Genomic DNA, 6,639 nt, shown 5'->3' with positions numbered 1-6,639 from the left:
AGGACGAATGATAAAGACACCTCATAAAAAAATCACATGTCATTAAAAAACAAAAAAAATCCTAAATAGTAAGTGGTTTTTAAAGTTTTGATACACATCTTAACAAAATTATTCATTCATATAAAACTAAAGGTACTGTTATTATTAAACATTTTGAAAAGAATATAACTACTGTTAAGTAGTTTCTTGGTTAAAAAGGGCTAAAATTGGGGATGTTGTTGTTGTATACTTTTGTAATGATGGACATATGTATTGTTCTTTTGAGTGATCTTTTACATGAGAATATACTAGTAGTATGTTGTGATATTGTTTAGGAAAGAGCTCAAAGTAAAATCTAGTACTGTTGATAAAGACTAATTATTTTACATATGATTTCAAGGTGTCTTCATCTGCAGAGATTGGAATTAACCATTGAAAGCCTCTAAATACGTCTTATAGCTGTCTGAATTATTAATGATCCAACCTTCAGATATGGTCTTCAAGTGAAGTTAAGATGCTTCTTATAATTAAGGGAAATCATAGGGTTAGAGAGTGGAAGAGAATATAATGGATATGCTTCCTGACTAAGTGCTTTCAATGTATTAGTTGATTACTCCTCCGTCTTAAAATAGTTGTCATGTTTTATTTTTTTAGTCATTTTAGTTAATCATCAAAGTTAAATTAGATAATATTAATTTAATATTTTAAAATAACAATTTAGATATTCAAACACTACATGAAAAGTACTATAAGTTACAACTTTTCTTTTATTAATATTTTATCTTAAAATATTGGTTAGAATATATTTCGTTTGACTTGAGAAAAAAAAAAAAAAAGAAACATGCCAGTTATTTTGAGCCAGAGGGAGTAATTAGTTGATTATAGGGAATGCTCCTAAGAGTCATTCAAAAAAAAAAAAAAGAAGTATCAATTACCCTCGAACTTGTCACATTTTATTCATGGTATACCTGAACTTTTACTATTCCTAAGTACCCCCGAACTTGTTCTTTTAGTATGTCGCGCAACCCTTTTCGGCCCACTGTCCACTGCGTGTAATACACGCACGGACACGTGGAAAAAAACACTGATGTGGCTGTCCACGTGGATAATATAATTCACTTCCCTTATATTTATCCTATAGTAAAAAATAACCTATTTCTACTCTTAATTATCCGATTTCTCTCTAAAGAAATTATATTTTTTTCAATTTTCCTCTACTCCAAAATAATGAAAGGTATAATTTTCGTAGATCAAGTAAGCTATTATTTAAAAATTTATATTTTTTTGTGTGTTAAAAATATGAAATTATTTTTTTTGGATTAGTGTTTCATGATATGAAATTTTTTTTTCGATTAGTGTTGTTTTTTATTAGTGTTTCAATTAGAATTTTGAGGAGATTCACATGCACAAATACGTTTTTTATTATAATTAATGGATTAAGAAATTGTAATTTAAGTTAGGGGTGTACAAAAATCGAACCGATAAAAATGCTATTGATTTATCGTTATTGGGTTAACGATTTTTTAATGATTTTATAAAAAAAATTATTGGGTTATTGATTCAATTCAATTTTTTTATTAAGTTATTGGGTAAATTGATAACCTAATAAGATTATATTAAATTCTTATTTTACACACACACATATATATAAAAGTAGGATTTTTGTTGCAACTAAGATTCGATTTTTTTTCATGTTAGTAATAATTTTTTCTATTTTATGAGTATTTTCTTATCGATTAAATCAAAAATCAAATCTTTAGGGATTAAAAATCCATAACTAATATAACTAAATTTATTATAAGTATATGTCTTAGTTTCTTTAGTAATTGTTTTGTTAATATTGTTTAAAATATCTGCTTCGATATTTAGTACATTTTTTTATTTACAATAACTCAACAATGACAACCCAGTATATTCCCACACAGTGAGGTCTGGGGAGGGTGAAATGTATGCAGTTTATACCGCTACCTCCGAAGAAGTACAGAGACTGTTTTCGATAGACTCCCTGCTCAAGAGAGAGAATAGTATAACAAAGTCGTAATGCAATTAGAAACAGAATGTATAACACAACAGAAATAAGCGATAAAATAATAACAGTAAATATCAAGGAAATACAAAATAAGTAAAGTACAAGCAAAGTACAAGCAATACAAAATAAGAAATAGGAAAAACGAATACTCTCCTAGTAGTAAACAAAAAAACAATACACTAATATACCTAAGAGGACTATCATCCCCACACTCTGCTAACACCTAGCCACAACCCACACACTCGCCTTCTTCGGATCGAAATCTGAGGAGTTAAAATTCAATACAATCATTTTCAACAAGATTAACGGGATAAAAATGTCAAATAAATTTTTTGTAACAATTAATCAAAAAATCCTAAAAACCCAAAAAAAGCTCAATAACAGTACTAAAAATTCATAAATAAAATTAATTAAAGACTATTAACCTCTATAAAATTGGCTGCCGGTCGGAAATTTTTGCCGGTAGATTATCGCCGGTGAAGATGCCGGAGAATTTTAATTGGCAATTGCTCCTATATAGTGTAGTATTTATACAAATTGTATGAACCGGTAAGGACCGGTTCAGCTATGGAATATCTAAGGTCAGGATATTTATTTGATATACAATAACTCACGTGATATATATAATTAAGATTACAAAATTGAAAGAGTTTATAGGAATGGAAATTAGAGTTTTAGATTGAATTAATAAACGGATGATTTTTTTTTTAGACTAATAAATAAAACTTTTACAAAATTAATAAACGGATGAAATTTTTTTTTAGATTCGAAGCAATGAAAGAAGAGGGATGATAAATAGGGAGAGAAATAATTGAATTTTTTAAAAAAATTAAAGAAAAATAGATTTTTTTAAAATTTTTTTATCATTAAAAATGCTGATTTGGCATAAAAATACCTTCATCACGCGCGTGATGGAGATTGAACTCAAACATTTTGCCACATCAGCGTAAAAGGGGCACGCGGTATACTAAAAGAACAAGTTCGGGGGTACTTAGTACTAGTCAAAATTCAGGTGTGCCATGAATAAAACGTGACAATTTCAGGGGGTTAATCGATACTTCTCTCAAAAAAAAAATCATGTCTTTGCGATGAGGTCTAATTTGTAATACTCCCTCTGTCCCAAATTGGGATGACATAACTATTAAAAAAACAATGATTGATAATGTAACTTATCATTTTGCCCCTCTTAATTTTGTCTTTATCATTAGTTCCAATATTGATGGATGATTAATACCAAAGCATCATTTATATTTTTAATGGTGTACTCTTAATGGTACTCCTCTTTGCAACATTTTTCAAGAATGCTAATAACAAGGAGTAATCAATCTTGATAAGTAAAAAAGGACAAGTAAAATGGGACATCAAATTAGAAAATTTGGGACTAGTAAAATGAGACGAAGGGAGTAGTAATTACGGAATGCTCCTAATAGTAATTAGTTGTTTCTCCACCGTTGTGTTTGAAACTATGTAATAGAGAATACATGGATGTATTGTATGATAATAATCTGTCAGTGTAATGAAAATTAAGAATCCATCCTATTTTTTCATTATGGTTCACAACCAAGAAGGACCGCGCGCAACACAACCCATGAATGTATAAAATGAAGTATGAACAGAGGAACCTTAGTAGTTTCGTTGGTTAGTTACCTGAATTTCCACCTGTTAGTGAGGGTTCGATTCCTCACATTGTAATCCCTCTCCATTCCCCTCACCCCCCAAAAAAAAGTATGAACATGATCAAAACAAAGGAAAGTTGATCAACCTGCTGGTCTGTCAACTCCAGCAACGACCAAGGGATCACATTCTATAACACCATACCACTTGACAAAGTTTTGCTATTACTATCAAATGCTAGAAAAAAGAAACATGACAAGTAATCTATCACGAACCAACACATGTTTAAGGATCATATTGGCACATGTATCACAATGGCTAATTTTACACAGCATTTAGAGGATGAATATGATGTAGCATTAGTCATTTATTTTAAACACTTTTGGTATCCTAAATAGCTAAGGATTAGGAATACAATTTTTCTTTCAGCTAATTAAAAAGACTAATATGGAAAGAAATTCAGTTACGCATATGCTTCCAAATACAAATCCTTTCCTAAAGAGAACAATTACTTTTTACGGAAGTATCCAATCCCAACGTGAAAAAAATTGCAATTTCTAGTACCTTTTACATAATTTTTAAATATTTAAATTTAAATTTTAAAAAATTGAGTTGATAATTCATTTTTTTTAAATAATTAAATTAATTCTACGAAAAGTGACAAATACCATGGAATAAAAATTAATATGAAAATTTAAAATACTAGTTCTAAGCACTAATACGAACACGTATTCCTAAATTGGATAAAATAAGGAGTAGTCTAATAATGAACATATAACTCCTAATCAACTAATACACGTTTGCAAAGAATTGTTTTTTTACCCAGTTTAGTTTTATTTGTCTTTGTACTAAAAATAATTGCTTCGATTTATATGTCCAATTTATAAATAAAAAGAATTTTGTTATTATATATTTACTTTTCCATCCTTAATATTAAATTAATTAAAGTAAATAATAAGAATTAAATTGAAAATTCAAAAGCATAAATTATTGATGACATTGAGAGGATAATATTACGAACAGAACTTCAATCGTGGAAGCATCTGAATAAAAATCCTTATTTTAGATGGAAAAGGTTTTACAAACTTGTATCCCAAATCCACTTGGAAAAGGGAACACACACATACCTCTGTATAATTGGACTTTCATGTACAAATCAAAACGTATCTTCCCTCTGTTTTTTTGCAAATTGAAGTTGAAAAGAGAGGGAGAAAAAACACTAGCAAATATGTCACTTGTCTTAGGAGAGGAGGAAACAGCGCGTAGACTGTCTCGCCGTCGCCAATCAAATCGGAAAAAACCTCGATCCGCTTGACGATGATTATCCAATCGAAATTCCAAAGAAGTCGCTCTATCCTTATATGGAAGATTTATCGAAGAAGAAGAGTTCCGTAAGAGAAAGCGCTACGGATGTTGGTTGAAGAATTTGAGACCAATGTCCAAAGCGAATTCGCTGGAAAATATTTTTTCACTTTGGTACGTCGATGTCATAATTGCTTGAAACGGGGTTCTGCTGCAGAGATTGATTTAGCCTTACAACTGATCGGATTAGTAGCTCTGACTCTTGGTGAAGGTGATTGTGTTTCTTCCTCAAGTCTAAGTCATTTCATGCGGTAAAGGTGATGGAGTGTTTGTCCATTGTCTCTTTTGTTGGTGCCAAAGATTTTGTAGACACGGAAAGATCAATGAATTTTATATGGGAATTCATGAATCAAGAAAGCAAACATCCATCATCTGTGGTTGCTTCAGCAATATCAACTTGGGCGAAGACGATGAACATGTTAACGGTGCCAGCATTGAAGCACTTGCTTTAATTTTCGAAAATGGCAGACTCGAGAAATTTTCAAATCAAGCAGAAGAATACGCAAGCATAAAAGACATGAAAGATCGTATAATGAACGAGATAAAGAGAATATGCAATGGCATCAAACAAGATGCTTCAAAAATTCTCGAAGATGATTAAGAAAAGAAAACTGCTCTAACTTTTGGCGTAACAAGAGTCAGTTTTAGCACTTGATCACAGTTCAAACAGATAAATTACATAAGAAGATATTTAGGTTATGGTTTCACAAATCACATGATGGAAAACGAATACCTCCATAACGTTTTTCGCTTTGCACCAGCGACATTGGAATGTAGTGATGTTGTCAAACTGTACAAACCTGAATTTGAAGAGGTAGCTTTTTGAGTTTTTTAACCTGAAGTTGAGGACAGTAAGGACTAAGTACAGAAGTCTTGCAGAGGAGACCAAGGCTGGGCATTTTGGTGAGGAAGACTTTGAATGACATGTTTCCATTGATCTAAATATTTCGATGATCAGATATAGAATTTCTTATGTTTGGTTGGCTTAAACATTTTGGAAAATGTTTTTCAAATCAACTTATTTTCCTCAAATTTATGGAAAATAGCTCCCTTCAAAAAGCAGGGAAAACATTTTCCCAAAACTCTCTTTCAAACTCACTCTTAAATTAAAATGTTCATACAATTCTCAAAGTTGACTTCTCGGGAAATAAATAAATAAAGGGCAGATTTCAACTAGAACCCAACTATTTTGTCACTGATCCTTTTGGTTCAGGTGAACATTTTCAGCTCATAATCCCATGCACTGAGTTTGCAGGGAACCCTTGCAGTTATGAAGAAATTGATTCTAGCCTTAGTGTCACTCAGATCAGCTCAAGCAGGGCTATTCCTTCTATTCATTCAAGGAAATTTTAGTTGAATCAGAAGGGGAAATCTTATTGATTTTCTTAATATCTAAAAGATCCATTAAGAAAGTGGATGACGTTGAAATTACAGGTTTGATATTCCAAAACTGTAGAGGGTTAAGATGGAAAGCCTTGGGCATAGAACATTGTTCATCGAAGAGGAATGTTGTATGTGGATTAATGTCAGCAAGTTAGGAAGAAGGAGCAACTGCATTTTATTCAGAAAACAGGTGGATATTCGACATGCAAGCAAAAGCAATATTCTTTGATGGAGAATGGATCACCAGGAGCAACCTGTTTTACTTTTGTTTC

The sequence above is a fragment of the Capsicum annuum genome, chromosome 8 (genome assembly GCF_002878395.1).
Source record: "Capsicum annuum cultivar UCD-10X-F1 chromosome 8, UCD10Xv1.1, whole genome shotgun sequence".
Classification (NCBI taxonomy): domain Eukaryota; kingdom Viridiplantae; phylum Streptophyta; class Magnoliopsida; order Solanales; family Solanaceae; genus Capsicum; species Capsicum annuum.
Note: the sequence above shows the minus strand (reverse complement) of the source record.